The sequence below is a fragment of the Trichosurus vulpecula genome, chromosome 2, assembly GCF_011100635.1.
Source record: "Trichosurus vulpecula isolate mTriVul1 chromosome 2, mTriVul1.pri, whole genome shotgun sequence".
Lineage (NCBI taxonomy): Eukaryota > Metazoa > Chordata > Mammalia > Diprotodontia > Phalangeridae > Trichosurus > Trichosurus vulpecula.
Genome location: NC_050574.1, coordinates 51,225,424 through 51,249,835, shown reverse-complemented (window position 1 = coordinate 51,249,835; position 24,412 = coordinate 51,225,424).

Below are 24,412 nucleotides of genomic sequence, written 5' to 3'. Positions count from 1 at the left end.
CTCCATCTCACCTACTGAATTCTGAGCCTGACTTTTAAACTCAGCTGATTGGACTATTGTACTAGACGATTTCTGGAGTCCCTTCCAACTCTGAGATTGTGGGATTCTGGAAGGCACCACCTCCTCCAGGGGGTTTTCCCTGATCACTTATGGCCTACAATCTCCCAGAGCCCTTTGGTGCTCTGGAATGCCTCATAATGTAATACAATACAGAATAAGCATCTGGGTTTGTGTCTTATTCCCCTGCTAGGCTCCGGAAAGGAACTTTGCCTGCTCTAAATGTTGTTTCTCTCCCAGTACAGTCCTCTGCACACAGTAGGGCAGAAGGCACTAACTACTATGTTCCCAGTTACAGGGACTTACAACCTAGGCACCATTCTCAGCTCCATTCTCGGCCTCCAGATTCAATCAGTTGCCCAGTCTTGTTCTTTCTATGTTCACATCATCTCTGGCATCTGCCCCCTTCTCTCCTGTGACACTGCCACCACCGTGGGGCAGACCCTCATCGCCTCATGCCTGGATGGTCTGCCTGCCTCAAGTCTCTCCTTGTTCCAATTCCATCCTTCATTCAGTCACTAAACCACAGGTCTGATCATTCCATCCTTGTCCTCCCCTGTTCAATGAAATCTAGTGGCTCCCTATGACCTCCAGAATAAAATATAAAATCTTCCATAACTTGACCCATACTTACCTTTCCAGTCTTCTTATACCTTATACCTCCCCTTTACTGTCTTTTATCTCCACCCCCACCCCCCTAGATCTCTTCCAGGTAGTGACACTCACCTTCCTGTACTGTTCCTCAAACATCTTCTAACTTTGGTCATTTCCCTGGCTGTCCTTCATGCCTGGAACACTCTCTCTCTCTCTCTCTCTCTCTCTCTCTCTCTCTCTCTCTCTCTCTCTCTCTCTCTCCCTCTTTCTCTCTTTTTTCTCTCTCTTTCTCTCTCTCCTTTCTCCTGTCTCTCTCTCTCTCTTTTCTCTGTCTCTCTCTCTCTTTCTCTCTCTCTTTCTCTCCTCTCTCTCTGTCTCTCTGTCTCTGTCTGTCTCTCTGTTCCTGTCTGTCTTTCTCTTTCTCTTTCTGTCTCTCTCTCTGTCTCTCTCTCTCTCTTTCTCTCTCTCTCTCTCTCTCTCTCTCTCTCTCTCTCTCTCTCTCTCTCTCTCTCATTCTCTCTCTGCCTTTTAACTTTCCTGGCTTCCTTCAAATTTCATCTAAAGTCCTACTTTTGGAAATAAGTCTTTCTCGATCCTACTTAGAGTGCCTTTACTCCATTGATCATCTCCCCTTTATCCTGTATAGTTCTGTTTTGTACACAGTTGTTTGCAAATTGTTTAGACTTCGAGCTTCCTAAGGGCATGGGCTGTCTTTCACCTTTTTTTTTTATAATCCCAGTGCAGTACTGGGACTGGCATGCAGTAGATGCTTAATAAATGCTAGTTGACTGACTTACTGCTAGCAGAAACTCGACAGAATTTGTTGAATGAATGAATTTTTGTTGTTCAGTCAGTTTTCAATAGTGTCTAATCCTTGGTGACCCTATTTGGGGTTTACTTGAAGTGGTTTGCCATTTCCTTCTCTAACTCATTTTACAGATGAGAAAACTGAGGCAAACGGGGTTAGATGATGTATGTTTGTGTTATACCTATGAAGTAAATATTGCTTTGTAAAAGCCCAACTGAATGTTAAGGTTAGAAGGGGAGCTAGGGAACCTCCAAAACTGAAGGAATACAAATGGGAGGCCAGGATTAAACAGCAAGTAAGTGTCTGAGGCTGGATTTGAACTCAGGAAGACTCATCTTCTTCTTGACTCCAGGAACCCACTCTAGGACACTGTAGGCCAGAGAGAAGACCTAGGTCCATGGGCTCCAAATCTAATTAGTATTTTCTTTTTGAGGCAAGGGGGTTAAGTGACTTGCCCAGGATCACACAATTAGTAAATGTCTGAGGCAGGATTTGAACTCAGGTCCTCCTGACTGTGGGGCAGGTACTCTGTCCACTATGCCATCTAGCTATCGCTACTTAGAATTCTTTAGATTAGGCCACACCACTCCAGTTCTCCCCTCTGGGCCCCAGTTCTCATTTTAATGAAGCAGTCATGTATCCTGAAAAGGGAGGAGCTTGAATCTCAACTCTGACCCAGCCTAGCTGGGGCAAGTCACTTGGGCTTTCTGATCCTCAGTTTCTTTCTTTCTTTCTTTTTTTATTTTAAATAAATTTATTTTAATATACATTCTTTTTAAAATTTCAAATATACATTTTAAATATACAATTTTTATTATTTATTTAATATTTTTAGTCTTCAGCATTGATTTCCACAAGATTTTGAATTACAAATTTTCTCCACATTTCTACCCTCCCCCCCACTCCAAGATGGCATATATTCTGATTGCCCCATTCCCCCGTCAGCCCTCCCTTCTGTCATCCCACTCCCCACCCCCCATCTCCTTTCCCCTTACTTTCTTGTAGGGCAAGATAGATTTCTATGCCTCATTACCTGTATATCTTATGTCCCAGTTGCATGCAAAACCAACTTTTTTTTTTGAACATCTGCTTTTAAAACTTTGAGTTCCAAATTCTTTCTCCTCTTCCCTCCCCACCCACCCTCCCTATGAAGGCAGCCAATTCAACATAGGCCACACATGTATCATTATGTAAAACCCTTCTACAATACTCATGTTGTGAGAGACTAACTATATTTTGCTCCCTCCTACCCAGTCCCCCTTTATTCGATTTTCTCCCTTGACCCCGTCCCTTTTCGAAAGTGTTTGCTTTTGATTACCTCCTCCTCCATCTGCCCTTCCTTCTATTGTCACCCCTTTTTTATCCCCTTTCTCCTTCTTTCCTGTGTGGTAAGCTGCCCAATTGAGTGTGTATGTTATTCCCTCCTCAAGTCAAATACGATGAGAGCAAGATTCATTCATTCCCCCTCACCTCCCCCTCTTCCCTCCCAACAGAACTGCTTTTTCTTGCCACTTTTATGTGAGATAATTTACCCCATTCTACCTCTCCCTTTCCCCCTCTCTCAATATATTCCTCTCTCATCCCTTAATTTGATTTTATTTTTTTAGATATCATACCTTCATATTCAACTCATCCTGTGCTCTCTGTGTGCGTGCGTGCGTGCGTGCGTGCGTGTGTGTGTGTGTGTGTGTGTGTCTGTATATTCCCTTCAGCTACCCTAATACTGAGGTCTCATGAATTACACACATCATCTTTCCATGTAGGAATGTAAACAAAACAGTTCAACTTTAGTAAGTCCCTTATGATTTCTTTTTCTTGTTTACCTTTTCATGCTTCTCTTGATTCTTGTGTTTGAAAGTCAAATTTTCTATTCAGCTCTGGTCTTTTCACTGAGAAATCATGAAAGTCCTCTATTTTATGGGAAGTCCATATTTTGCCTTGGAGCATTATACTCAGTTTTGCTGGGTAGGTGATTCTTGGTTTTAACCCTAGCTCCGTTGACCTCCAGAATATCATATTCCAAGCCCTTCGATCCCTTAATGTAGAAGCTGCTAGATCTTGTGTTATCCTGATTTTGTTTCCACAATACTCAAACTGTTTCTTTCTGGCTGCTTGCAGTATTTTCTCCTTGATCTGGGAGCTCTGGAATTTAGTGACAATATTCCTAGGAGTTTTCTTTTTGAGATCTTTTTCAGAAGGTGATCGGTGGATTCTTTCAATTTCTATTTTACCCTCTGGCTCTAGAATATCAGGGCTGTTCTCCTTGATAGTTTCTTGAAAGATGATATCTAGGCTCTTTTTTTGATCATGGCTTTCAGGTAGTTCAATAATTTTTAAATTATTTCCCCTGAATCTATTTTCCAGGTCAGTGGTTTTTCCAATGAGATATTTCACATTGTCTTCCACTTTTTCATTCCTTTGGTTCTGTTTTATAGTATCTTGATTTCTCACAAAGTCACTAGCTTCCACTTGCTCCAATCTAATTTTTAAGGTAGCATTTTCTTCAGTACCTCCTTTTCCATTTGGGTAATTCTGCCTTTCAAGGCATTCTTCTCATTGGCTTTTTGGAGCTCTTTTGCCTTGAGTTAGTCTATTTTTAAAAGTGTTATTTTCTTCAGTATTTTTTTGGGTCTCCTTTAGCCAGTCATTGACTTGTTTTTCATGGTTTTCTCACACCACTCTCATTTCTCTTCCCAATTTTTCCTCTACTTCTCTAACTTGCTTATCCAAATCCTTTTTGAGCTCTTCCATGGCTTGAGACCAGTTCATGTTTTTCTTGGAGGCTTTTGATGTAGGCTCTTTGACTTTGTTGACTTCTTCTGGCTGTACGTTTTGGTCTTCTTTGTCACCAAAGAAATATTCCAAAGTCTGAGTCTGAATCTGAGTCCATTTTTGCTGCCTGGCCGTGTTCCCAGCCAACTTACTTGACCCTTAAGTTTTTTGTTGGGGTGTGATTGCTTGTAAAGAGTACTTTGTCCCAAGCTTGAGGGGCTGCACTGTTGTTTTCAGAACTGTTTCTACACAGCAAGCTCTGCCACACCAGCGCTACTCCTCCCCCAAGAACCACCAGCCCAGACCTCGACTCAGATCTAAGCTGGCTCTACACTCCCGCTCAGATCCGGCACTTAATTCCTCCCACCAGGAGGGCTTGGGTTCAGAAGCAACTGCAGTTGTAGCTCTGTAAGCAGCCTCAGAGCTGTACCACCTCTGCCTCCCCTGAGGTGGTGGCCAACCACGAACTCCTTTCCCTCTGTCCCAGCAGCTTTCCCCACTAACCTTCTCTGTTGTATTTGGCATTTGTGGGTTGAGAAGTCTGGCAACTGCCACAGCTCACTGATTCAGGGTGCTTATCCTGTTCTGCCTGGCTCCTGGGCTGGTTGGTCCTGGTGAAGCCCACGCTGGGTTGTGCTCAACTCAGCTCCCAGCTCCATGTGGTAGATCCTTTCCAGTGACCATTGGGACTGTCCTGGGCTGAAGCCCTGCTTCCCTCTGCTATTTCATGGGTTCCGCAGCTCTAGAATTTGTTCAGAGCCATTTTTATAGGTGTTTGGAGGGACCAGGGTGGGGGGAGCTTAAGCAAGTCCCTGCTTTTTAGCTGCCATCTTGGCTCCGCTCCCCTCCTCAGTTTCTTTATCTGTAAAATGGGACTAATCATACTGGTGCTACCTTCTTCCCAGTGACGAAAGCACCAGGTAAATCTTACAGCTAAAGAAATGAGTTATTATTTTAAGTGACTGCTTTGCTTCCTTCTGAAAGTTTTTTTCTTCCTTTTTCATAAGGATAACTTTACATTCCCTAAGGCACCTGTCTTGTCTGATCCTCCTAACAACCCTGTGAGATAGGCAGGTATCATTATTATGCCTATTGTGCAGATGGGGAATTCAACTCAGAAAAGATTTATCAAGTTCTTAATAAGTAGAAGCATTTTACTCACTGCTAGAGATACAAAGACACCATGAAAAATCAGTCCCTACCCTCAAGGAGTTTGTATTCTGATGCTGAGGGGGAGCAGATAATATTTAAAAGGACAAATAATTATAATATTAATTGAAAAGGGAGAGAATATTTCTGACTCTCTCACAGGAGATGGTACTTGAGGTGGTTCCTGATCACCTCCAGGAGCAAATACAAAATGATCTCTCTGACATTCAAAGTCCTTTCTAATTCCACACCCTCTTATCTTTCCAGCCTTCTTATACCTTATTCCCTACCCCATCACGTTCTCTGATACAGCGATGCTGGCCTCCTGGCTGTTCCATGAGCAAACCCTCCATCTCAGCTCCAGGTCCTCTCTCTGGCTGTCCCCCATGCCTGGAATGCTCTCTCTCCTCCACTTTGACTACTGACCTCCCCAGTTTCCATTAAATTCCAACTAAAACCCCACCTTCTACAGGAAGCCTTCCCCAACCCATCTTAATTCTAGGGCTTACCCTTGGTTAATTATTTCCTATTTATCCTACATAGAGCTTACTTTTTATATATTTGCATGTTGATTCCTCAATTAGACTGTAAGCTCTTTGAGGGCAAGGACTGTCTTTTTTACTCTTTTTGCATTTCCAGCACTTAGAATAGTGCCTGGCACATAGTAGGTGTTAATAAATTTTGATTGATTGATTGATGAGTCTTAAAGAAGTAGGTGAGTCTAAGAGATGGGGCTGAGGAGGGAGTACCCTGCCAGGCATATGGGACACAGAGTCTGGGCAAAAGCACTGAGTCTGGAGATGGAATTTGAAATTCCAGTGTAACAGTAATTACTCTGGCCTCCACTGTCCAAAGGCCAGGTATGTTATGTTTCAGCTCTCTCTCAGGGGCAATGTACCAGTATTTAGTCTTGTGCCCAGTGTCCCCCAGCCCCATTTCCTGAACATGGGCTGGTTACATTTCACTGTCTAGTGTTTACCTTTGGCTTGAGCCCTCACTGATTGTATTCCTTCAGTTTTAGAGGTCCCCAGCTCCCTAGATCCATTTAACCTTAAGAGGCTGATTGGTTTTTGCAAAGGAATATTTACTTCACAGGTATAACATTACTGCCAATCCCTGGGGTTATTATTCTCCCATTTCTCCCTTGGCTCTGGGGAGGGATTAGTTTCACTATTTAACTCAGTTCCCATAGAGTCCAATCCCACCAAATTCTAAGGGTAAAGTCTTGTGGGCTTGAGTGCCCAAACCCTAGCTAGGACACTGGCTCCAGGATCGCTGTGACTTGAGCCAGTGAGTCTAGGGATTCCATGCATCTCCTTTGTCTAGAACTGAAAAGGACATAGGAAACAGACCAGAACCTCAAGCCTGGAAAGAGGCTGATCTATCCTCCCAGGTGGCAGGAGAATGCAGGGTGTCTTCTTCCAGAAGTAAATCCCTGACATCTCCCATATGTATGCCTCCATCTTAGGTGACCCTGGGCCTGTTGGGTTATACTACTAATAAATAATGGGAAGTGTCTCACTTTGGCTGGAGGGGAATAATGTGAGATGAGTCTGGAAAGGTAGGCTGGAGAGAGGGTTTGACATTCCAGATTGAAGCATTTTTGTTTGGTGAAAGAGGTGAGTGAGAGCCATTGAAGCTTCTTAGGTAGGGGAATGGCATGGGCAGACCTTATTTGGTCAGTCAAAGTTCTTTATTAATCAATCAGTTACTATGTGCCAGGCACTGTGCTAAGTGCTGGGGATGGGAAGAAAGGCAAAACAATTTCCTGCTCTCACGAAGCTAACATAAGACCTGGGCTTCAGGAACAGTGTTTTTGTCAAGTTGGTGGATATGGCATGGGTTGGGGGGAAAAGAAGCAAAGCGAGTAGGCCAATGAGGAGGTTGTCAGTCAGTCAATCAGTCAGTATTTGTTAATCACCTACTATGTGCCGGGCACTGTGCTAAGCCCTGGAGATATAAGGGAAGACAAAAGAGAATTCCTCTCTGCCTTCAAGGAGTTTATAATCCATTTGGGGAGAAAATAAACGAACAAAAAATGTACAAACAAGTTATATATAGGATAAATAGGAAATAATTGAAAGAAAGAAATTGCTAGAATTAAGAGGGATTGGAAAATGTTTCCTGTAGAAGATAGAATTTTAGCTGGGAATTGAAAGAAGCCAGGGAAGACAGTAGAAGGAGATAAGGAAGGAGGCATCATTCTGGAAGAGGACCATTGGCTTCACAAGGGTGATGTCTTGACTTTCGAATGAATTGGATTCAAGGAGAGTATTCCAGGCATGGGAACAGTGAGAGAAAATGCCAGGAGCCCAGAAGGTTGTTGCAATAATCCAGGCTAGAAGTGATGAGGGCAGAACTAAGGTGGGGGAGCGGAGGGGAGGTGGCTGTATTGGAGGGGGGAAGAGAGACTGGTTTAGGGAGATGTGGGGGTAGAATCAACAAGACTTGCAGTCTGGTTTCTTTGTGGATCCATTCTATGAGAGTCACGCAGTGTGCGTAGGAGGAGCCTGGTCTGAAATCCCTCTTTAATGTGTCTTTAATGAGGTGTTAATCACTTGATGAGCTTTGCTCTTTGATAAAGTGTGAGCTCCTCTGACCCTGGGCACTCCTCTAGCTCATTTAATACCACCTTAAGGATGATTGATGGATTGTGGACTAGTTCACATGCTCTTGAACTTGACCTTTCAAAAGGGCGAACAGATTGTAGAAAGGAGAAAGGGTCAGAGGGAACCTTATGGATTTTGGCTTGATCAGCCATATGCTGTGGTCCAGCGAAAAAAGCAATGGACTTGGAGTCTCAGGGCTTAGTTCATATCTCGGCTCCGCTATTTTGCTCTCCGTGTGATCTTGGGCAGGTTGGCCTGTCTAGGCCAAAGGAAATAGATTCTATGACTTCGACATTACTTTACAATTGTAGATCTATGATCCTGGGAGCCCCATGGCCCCAGGGATGAGCAACGAAGTATTCCTAGCTCATGATGAACACCAAAGGAGAGTCAATAGTAGAGTTCCAGGAAGTGGAGCATTTCAGGGACCAAGTCTCCAGGATCCAGAGGAGGAGTTCTTGGACAAGGCCAATTCATGGATCCTATGGACCAGCTCCTAGTAAAGAAGTTTCTGGACCAAGCCAGAGTCAAGAATAAAGAAGGAAGAGAGTCATAGTGTGGAGAGGGCAAACTTGGACCCTGTTCTTTCTTGGCAGTGTGAATGAAGGGTCCTAGATACATCTGGGGAAGAAAGGGGTTGGCCCCTAGTGACCCCAGGTGCTTTCATCTTATGGATCTCAATACAAAGATAGTCCTAATAGTCAGGAGGATTGTATAGGTCCCTGGGGAAGGCACAGCTTACCAAAGGAAACCTTTGTTCTTTCCCTTTGGTGGGGAGTTAAACCCCATGGTAGTCCTATCAATCTGGCTCTTGGGAAGGTAGGGCTTACCAGAAAGGGAAGAAAAGTTGAATTGATAGTTTATAGGTTTGGGTAAAATTCCTTTTAAGTTTTTTGGGGGTGGTGGTGGTGGTGGTGTTAAGTAAAGCCTATCTTATATTCAATGCTTCGTTAGTCTGGGCACTTGCAGAGGAGCTGAAGGACCTTTGCTTCTTTCATAGATTCTTATATCTGAGTCAATTCTTGATGTCCCCAGGAGAAACCCTGGATTGAGGCACAAGTCAGAAAAAGAGTTACTGTTGAGAAGCCTCTGAGATTAAACCATGTACATCCAGAGTTTCAGTTCTGAGCCATGGACATATATACACATAAGGTAATTTCTTAGAGTATTATATTTTTTGAAGCACTTTCACATCCATTTTGTCAACTGATCCTCAAAATAACACTGTGAAATAGTCAGCACAGGAATTATTATCCCCATTTTACAGAAGAGAAAAATGAAGACCAGTTAGATGAAGTGTCTAAGGAGAGACACTTGATATATTATTGCTCCTGCAGGAGGCGAAAACCAGGACGGCAGTAAATCATGTCGTGGGAAGATAGGTTGAAAACCAGGGGGGATGATTCAGATTGGAGAAGAGAAGATACAGGTGATATGATTGCTTCCTTAAAACACAGGTAAAAGGATAGCCTAGAGGAGAGATTCTGTTTGCTCTGTGGAGTTGTATCTGTGGAATTGGGTTATTTCCAACATGCTGCATTGTAGCTTAAAGCCGACCATGGACCCAGTATGGGACATTTCCCCCAAAGCGGACCGGGCTGGTGCCAAACAACTGGGCAGATTTTGCTGGGATTTTGGCTCCTGTGGTCTTCTCAGGACAATGGAGGGGGAAATACCTATAAATACAGGTTTCCTTTCCTGTATCCCAGATAGATGCAGTGGCCTGGAAACTCACTAATCTTACCTGGCATCACAGGGAAGCCCCTCGTCTTCATTAGAAGTTGACACAAAAGAAGCGCTGAGGCAGAAGGGAGATGGGGCTCAAGTACTCAAGTACCCATCCTTCCATGTACTGCCTATCTCTGTCAAGTCACTTAGTCTAAGGCTCAGTAAAGGTTTGGTTTCCTATCTTTTAGACCACTTCTGACTCTAATATTCCATGTTCTAAGGTCCCTTCCAGCCCTGACATTCTATGTTCTAAGACTTTTTCCTTTCTGATAGTCTCTGTGCTAAAGCTCCTAGTTCTAAAATTCCATGTTCTAAGGTCCCTTCTAGCCAACATTCTATGTTCTAAGATCCTTTCCTTTCTGACCTTCTCTATTCTAAAGCTCCTTCTAGCTCTAACATTCTATGTTCTAAGGTCCATTAGAAACCTGACATTCTATGTTCTAAAACCCTTTCCACTCCTGATATTCTCTGTTCTAAAGTTCTTCCTAGCTCTAACATCTATGTTCAAATGTCCCTTCCAGCTCTAATGTTCTGTGTCCTAAGACCCTTTTCCCCTCTGATCCTAAAATCCCAAGAATTTCCCTTCCTCAGTTTAAGCAGGAGGGAGTTGTAGCTTCAAACCCTATCCTCTGGGCAGGAGAGGGAGGGAGTGATGGATGGTTTGAGAGAGGAAGTAGAAACCCCATCCCACTATCCATTATCCCAGGTCCATAATCTGGCTCTTTCCTGGCTCTGATGGGCCCTTACCCCCTGAAGCTTCACTCAGGCAGGGAGATTAAATGCCAGTTCTGGGGTCGTCCAACCAAGCAGAGCTGGGGACAGTGTGAGACAAGCTGCTGTCTTTAGTGCTCTTCATTTCCATGGTTCCAGGCGGAAAAACGCCACATTTGCATTTAAATAGAGGTTTGGGAAGTCTGTAAATCTCCATTTTCAGAACGAGAAGCCCTAATGGCTGTTTAATCATGTTTAGATGAACCCCTGGAGCACTGAGAGGTTGCTTCTCCTTAAATCCCGTGTGCCAGGGGGGAGAGAAATGAGTTCAGAGGATCAGAGACAAAAAGGACCTTAGCGATCATCTGGTCCAATCTCCTCATTGCACAGATGAGGGGAATGAGGCCCAGAGAGGGGAAGCGATTGCCTTAAAGCAACACAGCTAGCAAGTAGGAGAACCGTGTTTCAAATCTAGGACCCCTGACTCCAAATTCAGGGCAGCACCTTTCAAACTCAGTAGGGAAAGGACTCCCTCTCCTCCTAGACCCAGCTTTTTCTAGACAGATCTGAGAGAGAGGAGAGGGAAGCCTTTGAATAGTGCATCAAGTCAACAAGTGTTTATTAAGTATCTGGAAATGTGCCCTGCATTGTGCCCTAGCATTTATATAGCACTTACTATGTGCCAGGCACTGAGCACTCTACAATTATCATCTCACTTCATCCTCACCACAATCCTGGGAGGTAGGTGCGATTATTATCCCCATTTTACAGCTGAGAAAACTGAGGCAAAGAGATATGAAGTGACTTGCCCAAGGTCACACAGCTAGGAGGTATCTGAGGCCGGATTTGAATTCAGTTCTTCCTGATTATAGGCCTGGCACTCTATCCACTGTGCCACCTAGCTGCTTCTAGAACCTGTTTCTGGAAGAAATTCGTCTGATGTTTGAGGGACATTCCTCTCATTTTTGAATTCAGAAGGATCACTAAAGACTGGTTGCAGTACAGGAAGGCTTCCTGGCAGAAAGTGGTGGACTTGAGCTGGTTCTTATAGCATAGGGAGACAGCCAGGTTTTTTTTTTGTTGTTGTTTGTTTGTTTGTTTTTTTTTCTGGCTAAAATATAACACCAGATTAAGGTCTCATTTTTACTGCTGACATACACATAATAAAACAGGAAGTGGGCCAGGTAGGTGGATAACAATGACCTTCTATCCTTTTGATTAGCTTTTTCTCTTGGTCTAAAATAATTTGTATTCCAAGACAGAGAGGGTATTGGAAATTTCTAATCCTACATCAGATAGCTATAGCTGTCTTTGACAAAAGATTTATTTCATCCCAAGACACAGGGGTTAAAAGAAAAGACTTAAAACTATCTTGTAGATACCAATTTAGAGGCTCCAGCCTCTGATATGACTAAAGAACTTCTAACCTCTTTTTTTTTTTCAAGGAGAGGCTTTATAGTCACTGTCTTCTAGCAGACTGGAACTGAGATAGCTACAGGTGGTCCTGAAGTGATGAATCCCAGAAGCTGGTAGCAGGGAGCAGTGTCTACCATCAATAAAAAGACCAGTAAAGTAATGATACATTGAGCAAAGAGTGGAGAAGGTCAGGAGAATGAGAGATGAGAACAACTTAGCATTCTGTGGGGTAGTAGTAAAGATGTGATGCTTAGTAGGGAGCAACAGAAAATAGCACTCAATAGGGAAAGGATGCAGAGAGACACTTTTCAGTGCGTGATGATTATCGCCATTCCACACAGTGCCCCAGGAACATTTATCTCTTATATACATGCCCTCATATGAAATTACTGTGCATGTCCATTCTTTTCACTGATGCTATGTGTTTGTGGGAGAATATACTGAAGATTTATGGAGTACAGGGAGATACATTTCATTTCTATTTTTCTTATTTTGTTATTTCATTAAATGCCTTTGCTTTGAACTATTTTGTTCTCTGGCTGACTAGCAAAACTAAATATGCCAGTGGGGGCTCCTCAGCTATAAATACATAAACATACAGAAAATATAAATATATGAAAATAATATATATTATATATAATGATATATAAATATATAGTTATATATACATAATATATATTATTATATATAAAATTATATATACATATACACACACATATTTTCTTGACCCTAGGATAGCTTTTCTTCATCCACATGCAGGAAGAAAGTGATCAAGTTCCTAGAAAAAGATGGGTAGGACTTAGACAGGTGAAAAAGAGGAAGGTGAATTTTTTCCATAGGATCATAGGATTTTAGAAATAGATGGGACCTTAGAGAACATCTAGTCCAGTGGTGTCAAAATTAAATAGAAATGGATCCCTGCAACCTGCATATTGAGTTAGAAAACCACAAATGAACATTTTTTATGTTTTATTGGATTTTAATTAATTTTGTTAAATATTTTCAAATTACATTTTAATTAATTTGGTTCATCCTGAACTCAGGAGTATTGTGGACAACATACAAGTGGAGTATTTGACAGCTCCAATAGTCTGTTCCTCTTATTCTATAGATAAGGAAACTGAGACCAGAAAAGTGGATGGCCTCCTTGTCCAAGGTTACTCAGGTAGTAAGTAGAAGTAATGAAATGAGGCATTGATTCCAAATTCAGTGCTTTTTCTACCATGCCAAAGTCTGAATTAGTATACAGAGATGGGCTCCTTATTCTGTCCTTCTTTGGGGGTTCTGAGCTATTCACATATCCTTCCAAGAAGGTTTCTGTGTGGGGGGCTTTGGAGGTGAAGCTTCTACAAGTAAGCCCCTTTTTCTCATTCCTTTTGATGATGCACTTACCCTGAGCCCCTTCACCTGCCTAGATTGACTGTGTTTATTTGTCTATTTCATCATCCTATACCCAACTGTCATGGTGTCCTCTGAAGAATGTGAGAAATGCTAGAAAAGGATATCAGCTTCCATGCAAGCGCTCAGGCTGACAATACCTCGAAGACAGGACAAACTTTATTTAACTCACCACAGAAACCCCACAAAGGATTAAGACAATAGGTGGTCTCTCTTGGGCCTCTGATTTCCCTTTGTTCCTTCTCCCACCAAAGGACCTATTGACTCATAGTACGGGACAAAGGGAGAAAATTCAACCTCTCCCATTTATCTTGTACGTGTAAAGCTGGGTTCTTTTTTGTACACGTGCAAAGCTTTATATTTATCCCTTTCCATCTATAACCAAGCATTTATAAGGAGTTTTCTCTTTTTGGTGGGGAGGGGGAAGGCAGGGCAATTGGGATTAAGTGACTTGCCCAAGGTCACACAGCTAGTAAGTGTGTCGAGTGTCTGAAGCGGGATTTGAACTCAGGTCCTCCTGACTCCAGGGCTGGTGCTCTACTCACTGCACCACGAAGCTGCCCCAGGAGTTTTCTATGTACAAACAAATCCCTGCACTTTGCCCTCAGGATGCAAAGAAAAAAAGAAGGAAACATGGCCTCTGCCCTCAAATAGCTTACATTCTTATTTTGTTTGTTTGTTTTTGGCAGGGCAATTGGGGTTAAGCGACTTCCGCAAGGTCACAGCTAGGAAGTGTGTCAAGTGTCTGAGGCCAGATTTGAACTCAGGTCCTCCTGACTCCAGGGCTGGTATTCTACTTACTGCGCCACCTAAAAATAGCTTACATTCTAATTGAGGAGGCAGCATGTAGAATCAAATCTACAAGATACATACTGAGAATAAAGAGGATAACTTTCTAGGTGTAGCAACTAGAAACTGGGGGCAGTGGGAAAGGCCTCTTGGAGTAGGTGGTCTTTGAGTTGAGTCTTTTTATTTATTTTTTTCTCTTAATATATGTATGTACATATATATGTATATATGTATGTGTGTATATATATATATATGAAAATATATATGTATTTCCCAATCACATGTAAAAATAAATTTTACCATTGGTTTTTTAAAAAAAATTTTGAGTTCCAAATTCTCTCCCTCTTTCTCCTCCCCCTTCTTTGAGAAGGCTAGTGATTTGATTTATGGTATACATGAGTTGAGGCAGCTTCATGGTGCAGTGGATAGAGTACTGAGGCTGGAGGCAGGAAAACTCATCTTCATGAGTTCAAATCTGGCCTCAGACATTTGCTAGCTGTGTGACCCTGGGCAAGTTACTTAAGCCTGTCTGCCTCAGTTTCCTCATCTGCAAAAATAAGCTAAAGAAGGAAATGACAAAACCACTCCAGTACCTTTACCGAGAAAACCCCAAATGGGTTATGGAGAGTAAGACACGACTGAAGATGACTGAACAACAACTACCACAACAAGTTGGGTCTTAAAGAAAGCCAGGGATCCTAAGAGTCAAAGGTTGGGGGGGAGACCATTCCAGACACATAGAACAAAAGTCACAGAGGAGACAGCATATTATATGTGAGGAATAGCAAGTAAGCCAATATGGCCTGTGTAGGGTATGTGGAGAGTAGTATAGGTAAGAAAAATGGAAAGGGAGAAGGGGGCCAGGTAGTGAAGTGTTTAAATGCCAAACAAACGTTGTTATATTTGGTCTTAGAGGTAATAGGGAGCCACTGGAGTTTATTGAGGAGGAGTATGACATGATCAGACCTACATTTTAGGGAAATTACTTCAGTAGCTGTGGGAAGGATGGCCTGGAGTGGGGAGAAATTTGAAGCAAGGAGACTAATTAACAATAATCTGAGCAAGAAGTGATGAGGGCCTAGGTGAATGAAGGGAAGGGGACACATGCACAAAGGTTGGAGAGACAGAAATGACAAGATTTGACAGCTAATTAGATATATGGGGTGAACAAAAGGGAGGGTTGAGGATGATTCTGAGATTGTGAGTGGTGAGTGGGAGCATGGTTGTACTTTTGAAGGTTTGGCAGGAAAGATAATGAATTCTGCTTTGGATATGTCGAATTGTTGGGCTCCTACAGTCCCATTTAGAGCTGCCCAGGAGACATTCAGTTCAAAATGTCTGATCAGTGCTTGGTGACATGAGACTGGAGTTCAGGAGAGACCAAGGCTGGATAAAAAGATCCAGGAATAATCAGCATAGAGAGGTTAATTGAGTGTATAGGAACTTATGAGATCACCAAATGAGATGGTACAGAGGGGGAAGAGAAGGGGCCCAGGGCAGAGACTTGGGGTTCACCCAGGAGCAGCGGGCATGCAGTGGGAGGAGATCCACCAAAAGAGACTGAGGACAACCAAGAGAGGGCAGTCATGAAAACCTAGAGAGGAAAGCGTAGGTAGTGGGAGAAGGTGATCAATAGCATCAGAAGGTGCCCAGGGATCAAGAAGAACGAAGGGTGAAAAGAGGCAATTAAGAGATTCTCGATAGGCAATTAAGGGATCCTTGATAACTTGGGAGAGAGCATTCTCAGTCAAATGATGAGACTGGGAGCCAGATTACAGAGGGTTTAGAAATTAGTGGGAGGAGAAGCAGTGGGGACACTGATTTTTGATGACTTTTTAAAGGACTTTAGCTGAGAAGCAGAGGAGATATAAAGAAGATAACCAGGGGGAACATGGCGGAATTTACTGAGGTGGCTGTTGTTTGTTTTTCGGGATGGAGGAGACAAGGACGTGTTTTGTAGGAATTAGGGAAGGAACCAGTAGGGAAGAAATGGAAAGCTAGAGAGTGGGATGGGGCGCGGACGTGTCAAAGTGGTAGAGAAAATGGCAGTGGAGGAGACAAAGGTACATTTAGAGGGTTTGGCCTTTGCAATGAGAAAGGCCATCTACCTGATCATCGGGGTCTGGAGTGAAGGAGGAAATGGTGGGACATGAGGTCAGGAATGGAAGATAAGGAGGAGGGGGAAGAAGAGGGCACTCTGGGCAGATGACCTCAATTTTTCCTGGAAGCGCGAGGCAAGGCCCTCATTGGAGAGGATAGAGGGAAGAGGAGGAGGGACACTCTACTGTCTGCTCTTTTAGCCATCTCCTCCCACCCTGTCCCCTAGCTTTGCTGTTGTTGTTGCGGAGTCATTTCAACCATGTCCGTCTCTCCATGACCCTATTTAGGGTTTTCTTGGATACTGGAGTGGTTTGCCATTTCCTTCTCTGGCTCATTTTATAGATGTGGAAACTGAGGCAAACAGGGTTAAGTGACTTGCCCAAGGTTGCACATCTAGTACGTGCCTGAGTCTGTATTTGAATTCAGGTCCTCCTGACTCCAGGGCCAGTGCTCTATCCACTGTGCCATCTAGCTGCCCACAGCTACCGCAGCTTTATTATTATCTGCAAATTTGATGAGAATGCCATGTATGATTTTATCGAAGTCATGGATAAGAATGTTAAACAGCACAGGGCTAAGCACAGATCCAAGGGTACTTCATTAGAGACCCTCTGTCCCATTGACTGTGAACCACTTACAACTATTCTTTAATTCTAGCCCACCAACCACCTCAGAATCATTTAATTGTATCATTATCTAGTCCGTATCTCTCCACCTTCTCCACAAAAATATTGTGATATACTTTATCTGTTGCTTGGCTGAAAACTCTGTACACCATAGCCACAGCCTTTCTCTCAGCAATGAGTTTAGTTACCCTGTTGAAAAAGGTTTCAGAATGGGTCTAGTCTAGCAAGTTCTACTGGCTCTTCATTTTCACTGCTTCCCTTTCAAGGTGTTCATACATGAACCATCTCAGACGATCTAGTCTAGAATTTCCCTAGCAATTAAAGTCAAGTTCATTGGTTTAGAGTGGGTAGACTCTGTTCTCTTCCCTTTCTTTGGTGAAAATTAGGACAACACCTAGGCTTCTGGTGTGGGGTAGGAGTGATGAAAAAGAGCAAAGGAGGCTGAGGATGGTTGGCCCAATAGGAAGGAGGAGAAACATGAGGTAACTGTCTTCTTCAAGTCAATGGGAGAGAGAGTCCTGTGGGGGTGGGGGTGGTCATAAGTATTAAAAACTGCAAAGAATTAAGGAAGAGGAGGATTGAGAAAATGCCATTGGGTTTAGCAGTTAAGAGATTATTCATGTGGATGTGTGTTCAGTGGTTCCATGGGTTAACAAGCGGTGATATTCTTGGAAAGACCACATGTTGCTTTGTCCAAGAGTATAATGAGTAACCAAGAAGTTCCACGTGGCTATGATGTTAGAATGAAAGACAATGGTGTGTGTGTGTGTGTGTGTGTGTGTGTGTGTGTGTGTGTGTGTGTGTTTAATAGAATAACACAAGCTCAGAGAACTCATGGCTCATTTCCCAAGCTGGACAGAGCAGGCAGCTATCTATTTGCTGTTTAGCTAATTGGTATCTCTCCTTAAGTATCTGAAAAGTTGTCTTAGAGAAAAAAGATCAGATGTGCTCTACTTGGCCCCAGAAGGTACAAGTAAAAGTAAGGGGTGGAAGTTACAAGAAGGCAGATTTAGGCTTAATGCCAAGAAAAAAAACTCCTAATAATTAGAGTTATTTAGAAGCTGAGTGGACCTTGTGAGCAGTGAGTTCCCCCTTCATAGAAAAGCCTTCATGTAAAGGCTGCATGGCCATTTGTTGAGTAATGATGGAGGAACAGCTTGGTCAGGTCTGGGTTGGACCAGCTGATCTTTGAGCTCCCTTCCAAATTTGAGATTCTACGGATCTATAATTTGGGGGCAGCTAGGTGGGTCAGTGAATAGAGTGCATAGAGTGAATAGAGTGCTTGAAGTCAGAAGACTCCTCTTTCTTAGTTCAAATCTGGCCTCACATACTAGCTATGTGACCTTGGGTAAGTCACTTCACCCTGTTTGCCTCAGTTTCCTCATCTGTAAAATGAGCTGGAGAAGGAAATGGCAAACTATTCCAGTATCTTTGTCAAGAAAACCCCAAATGGGGTCATGAAGGGTCAGACAGGACTGAAAATAACTGAGCATGTACCTAAAATTCTCTATCAGTCATAGAAAAGTACTGTGGCTTTTAGTCTTTATAGATCTATTTTGTTTTTATGTTGCCTTCATTTCCAAATATATCCCTTCTATACCCTACCCAGAGAGCTATTCACTATAACAGAGAATAAAATATAATGAAAGAGAAAAAAAACAGTTGAACAAAACTGACTAGTGTATCAGCTGAGGCTGATGGTATATTTGATAGAATCATAGAGTGGCAGCTGATGTTACATTGTAGAGTGGCCCTTAGAACACAGGATGGGAGGGGCCTTAGAACATAGAAGGTCAGAGTTGGGAAGGCCCTTAGAACACAGAATGTCAGACGGGAGGCCCCTTAGAACACAGGATGGCAGAGCTGGGAGGGCCCTTAGAAGACAGGATGTCAGATCTGAGAGGGCTCTTAGAACTCAGAATGTCAGAGCTGAGAGGGCCCTTAGAACACAGAATGTCAGAGCTGGGAGGGCCCTTAGAACACAGAATGTCAGAGCTGGGAGGGCCCTTAGAACACAGAATGGCAGAGCTGGGTGGGGTGCTTAGGGTTCAAATCCTGCCTCAGACACAAATTAGCTGTGTAAATCCCTTAACATCTCTGTTTCTCAGTTTCAAAGTCTGCAAGATGGGTTAAGGGATATTGGATTTAATGGCTTCCTTCAGGCTTTCAATCTATGAGCCAGTCAATCAGTCAATACTTATAAGGTGTCTTCTCCTGTGCCAGGTGCTATGTTCTTATTGGCAGCAACTGGAAACACGTCTTCTCCCTCACCTGGTCCTCAGGACAGGGCATTGACCACCTTTCAGAGATGTCACTTGAAGCCTTTGCCATTCATGTCAGTGATGAGAGGCCACTCCTTGTGGTTGATAGTGCTGGGGAGGCGCTGGTTAAGTGAGCAAGAATTCCCACACCTAGTAAGTGGGAGAGCAAGGACAGGCCCTATTTCAGATGCCCATGCCCTGCATCCTGCTGCCTTCCTCATATGTGAGGTTTGTCCCCAAAGGTCCCCAAAGTGAGTCCCTCCCACTCAGGAGGGCTGGGGATGGAGGTTGGGGGAGGGAGGTGGCAGGCCCAGAACTTGGAAAAGAACCAAAGCTTTGAAAAACCTGGAGAGTGAGAGAGAAAAGTTGTGGAAATCAAAACCCAGAGAAGGAGGAAGCTTCCCTTCCTTAAATGTCTTCCTCCCACTCTTCATGGCCCAAAGGAATTTATTTTGTCCTAAATCAACATGTTACAGTGAAAGCAGGAAACCATCAGTGGGGAGAGACAGGCTGAGGGGGAACAATTTTCAAACCTTGCCCTGGGCAAACAAACGCAGGATCTCAGCAGTGACTCCTTAAACTGTAGGAGCCAAGCCCCAGGGCCAGTGCTAGACAGTAAGAGATGGTGGGGAGGAGGGAGGCGTGATCAGAGATCTAGAGTAGAGCCCCGGCTCTGCCATTTCCTGACCATGTTCACTTGCCTGTTCTGAGAAGAGAAGCCCTTCCAGAGCAGGAAGTCACTTGTTCCAGGACATAGGCAGGGGTGCAGGCTCCCTCCCAGCTCTGCCATTTTGTGTTCTAAGGGCCCTCTCAGCTCTGTCACTCCCTCCTCTAACATCCCTCCCAGCTCTGCCATTCCCTCCTCTAACATCCCTTCCAGCTCTGCCATTCTGTGTTCTTAGGGCCCTCCCAGCTCTGACATCCTGTGTTCTAAGGGCCCTCCCAGCTCTGACATCCTATGTTCTACGGGCCCTCCCAGCTCTGAAATTCTGTATTTTAAGGGCCCTCCCAGCTCTGACATTCAGTATTCTTAGGGCCCTCCCAGCTCTAACAATCTGTGTTCTAAGCACCTTCCCAGCTCTTGCTATGGGATTGGTGTTTCTTGCTTGGTCTGGTGATTGTACTTGCTGGAGGAGGGCTAGACCCACAATATGCTTAACTGGCCATACTCTAATAACTGCCGAAGAACCTGGGAGAAGAACCAAGGAGCACTGGAGAGTTCTTAAAGTCTTCAAGGGGCCAGTTGTCACAGGTACAGTCCAGCTCAAGTCAGGGGTCAACCAGTCAGAAAAAGTGGAGGCTTATAAATGTTTAACAACCAGCTCTCAAAAGATGGTATGCCAGACACACTTTTAAGCTTAATCTGCATTGTAAACATTTAATCCACCACTTTTTTAAGTCTAGAAATCAACAAAACAACAAATTGATTTGTAGCATCTGCTGATTTCTGAGATATAGAGGCTCACAATGAAAATTTAACGATTGATTCTAGTGATCTGGTTTCAAGCTCACTCTGGTCCACCCCTGCTCAGAAAACCTGCAGGAGGAACCTTCCTGTAGATTTCCATGGGGATGGAGAAATGTCATAGGACTTTGGAAGAGATCTTAGAGGCCAACGAGCGAAGCCTTACCTAAATAGGAACTCCCTATATTAAGATTCTGACAATTTGTCTCCATCCTCTCCCCAGATTTGAAGTGGCTGTAAGGTCCTTGTTCAGTTCAGTAGTGTCTGAATTTTTCTGACCCCATTTGGGGTTTTCTTGGCAGAGATACTGGAGTGGTTTGCCATTTCCTTCTCCAGCTCTTTTTACAGATGAGGAAACTGAGGCAAACAGGGTGAAATGATTTGCCCAAGGTCACACAGCTGGTAAGCATCTGAGGACAGATTTGAGCTCAGGTCTTCCTGACTCCAGGGTAGGTGCTTTGTACGCTGCTGCACTAGCTTGTCAACGTCCTTCCTAAAATGAAGCGCCTGGAACGGAACACAATCCTCTTATCTCCCCTTTCCTCAACACCATGAAGTTTTTTTTTTAAAGACACATTTTATTGTTTTTTTTTTATCTTTGTATCCTCACTACTCTGCCTGATTGAACCCTTCCTTGTGACAAAGACAATTAAACAAAAAACCAAACCAAAACCAAAGTGCCAAATGCCTCCAATCCCACATCTGACTGATGAGAAACATCATCTTCTGCCCAGGTAATCCCAAGCCGCTCTTGCTATGAATGAAAAAGAGGTGGGAAGCAATAACTTTAATCATTACGCCCTTCACTGGTTTCTCTCTTATGCAGAGTTCAACATCCTTTCTAGCGATCTTTAAATTTACGTCGTAATTGTAAATATTGGTCTTTTGGCCCTGTTTCAGTTCATACAAATCTTCCCAAATTTCTCTGGATTCCCTGTATTCATCACTGCTTCTCTTCATTCAGTTCCTAGCCCATGTGATTTTTTTTAAAGCTTCCCCCAGGTTTTCTCTAAATGCTGTTGTGTTTATCTCAAGCACCAAGAGAGAACCTCAGTTTTTACGTGTTGGCTGTAGGTGGCTCTGGTTTGGAAGAGAGGCCGGTGCCCTACTTCAGGCTCTTAGCTATAGCTGCTGCCTCCCAGGCCCCGGAGTTCTGCTGCTCTGACTTCCTCGCTTTGCCGGAAGATGGGTACGTCTCAGCCAGCAGCATTTTTTTCTCCAGAATAAAATCTTTCCTTTCTCATCAGTTCCCTTCCCCCAGGCCCTCCCCACCACCCCCCAGTAGTTAAGAGTCCAGTACACTTGGCTCTTTGCTTTTTACCCGCTTAACTTTCCTGCCCTGACAGAGCCGATTGGGAATTTATTTCATTTTTTTTTTCTCCTGCCTCTCTCTCAAAAAGTAATTAAACTTGTGTTTACCAGAGTGGGCCGGTATAATCTGTCGTTTGCCTATCTTATCCTGTCAAGCTCTGAGAGAGCAGGCCAAATGAGGCCCAGGCTTCCTCCCCTGCTTTGCTTAGCCTGGGACAAGAGATTTGCATAATTACTAAAAATGGAAGGAGGCAGATAGGCTGGCTTAGGGCCAGAGGATGGTGGGTGAGGGAACCCAGGGGCCCGATCTGTCCTGGAAGGGCTGGATGGGAGAGCTGACCCCCACCCCCACTCAGCCTCTAACATAGAGGGACAAATATGGTGGGATAGAAAGCATACTTGACCACAAGCCCAGGACACCCTAGTTCCAGGCATGGTTCTGCTGTTCACTTCCTGTATGATCTCAAGTCATTTAGCTTCTCTCTTTTTGCCCTGTTGAAAAAATAACACTTACCTAGAACTTTAAGATGTACAAAGTATCTGAAATATTTTATCTCAAGTGACATTATTATCTCCATTTTACAGACGAAGAAACTGAGGCTGAGAAAGGTTAAGTGATTCACCCAGAGTTGTACAATTTAAAGTTCTACATTAAGACCCTTTTAACTCCGATATCCTGTGTTCTAAGGCCCCTCCCAGCTCCAACATTCTGTGTTCTAAGGGCCCTCCCAGCTCTGACATCCTGTGTTCTAAGGCCCCTCCCAGCTCTGACATTCTGTGCTCTTTTCAAGCTGTGATGTTCTATGATTCTAATAGGTTTTGGATCCACTGCATGTCCTCAACCTCACAACCAGAATGGCAACTGGATAGTTAGGTGGCACAGTGGATACAGCATGGAACTTGGAGTTAGGAAGAACTGAGTTCAAATTCTTCCTCTCATACTAGGTTCATGACTCTCAGCAAGTCACTTAACCTCTCCTGGCCTCAGTCTCTTTGACTGTAAAATGTGGACACTAATATCCACCGTCTCCTAGAGTTGTTGTAAGGACCAAATGTAAAGCATGTTACAAAGCACTATACATATTATTATTGTCGCTGTGTGTGATGTAGTCACTACCGCCAGCCCTAGCCCCAAAGTACACCCTTCTCCCAGAAGGCATAAGTCAGCCAAAATGCCTACTGTGTGTCCAGTCCAGACGTGTGGATGGTAATGGCTCCCCCAATGCCTGCTTTCCCTCCTATCAGACCAAGGGCTCTGATGGTCCATCAGAGCCTCCTGCCTGCTTGGGCTCCCTTCCTCTGACAGTATGAAGGATGGGATTAGGTGAGGCCAGTCTCCCTAAAGGGTTGATTTGGTGGTGTTTTGAAACCATGGACTTTTATACTAAAATAGCCAGGGGATGGAGGGTGGGCAGTACTATCTATTAGGGAGAGGAAAAAGGAAAGGGCACTTGAATAGCCTCCAGTCAAATATTTTTTGGGGGGGGGCATGAAGGGAAGAAGGGGGAAATGGGGAGTTCCTTTCAGGCATGGGTTAAACTAGATTGCTGCTGGGGTTTATGGTAACTCTGAAAATCTGTGATTCTGGGACAGGCTGGTTGGAAGGTCTTTCCAAAGGTCATCCAAACCATCCTCCTGTCTCTGTAGTGGCTTTTTCTAAAATATTCCAGACCTCTGGGTATCTTTTCTTGAATTTCTAGGTGGGTCTGAATGGGGGTAAGGCAGATGACAAGAAAGAAGTAGTCACATCGAGGTGAAGTTCAAACCAAAAGGGCTCTGCTTCCTTCTACCTTGACCTGGGAGAACCAGCATTCCTAAAATTCTAGAACTTTCTTCTGTTGTACTGACCCCCTTTCTGCTACCCTCTTGTTGCAAGCAGCGAAGACTCCGTGACAGCATTGATAACTGTTGACATTTATACCTGTGCTTTAAGGTTTGCAGACTGCTTTGCTAATATAATCTCATTTGATCCTTTCAACAAGCTTGTGAGGGAAGTGCTATTATCCTTCCCATTTTACAGACGAGGAAACAGAGGCAGACAGAGGTTAAGTGATTTGCCTAGAATCACACAGCTAACATTTGAGATGGGATTCAAATCCAGGCCTTCCTAACTCCAAGGAGGCAGATCATCTGGGATCTTTTGGAGGGGATGCCTGTTTAGATCACCTCTGAGGTCTTTTCCAACTCCAAGATCTTGTCATTCTATGAAATTCTCCACTACCATAGAAATCCACAGAATGTGTCTCCCTGAAGAGTTCTAACGGCCTGGTTGCTGACTTGAGAGGAAGGCCTGAGGATCACAGCCCCCTAGGACTTTAGTTTTGGAAGGGACCTTTCAGAGCACCTCAGCTCTTTCGACAGAGAAGCAAATGAATTTGCTGAAGTTGATAATTCTTCTTCATTCCCTTCCAGGCTGCACTCCTGACTCTCCAGACTTCTTTCCCCCACCATGTTCCAACAGGATTCTCCTCCTGGAAGTGTCCCTGCCACCGCAGCCCCTTCCTCTGATTGGTCAGTTCCCTCCAGAACCTCCATTTTAAGGAAATGTCCAGTCTGGCCTTGTTCACTCCTTCCTTTGTCTCCCAGACTTCTCTCTTCCCTCTCTGTGTCCTCTTCCC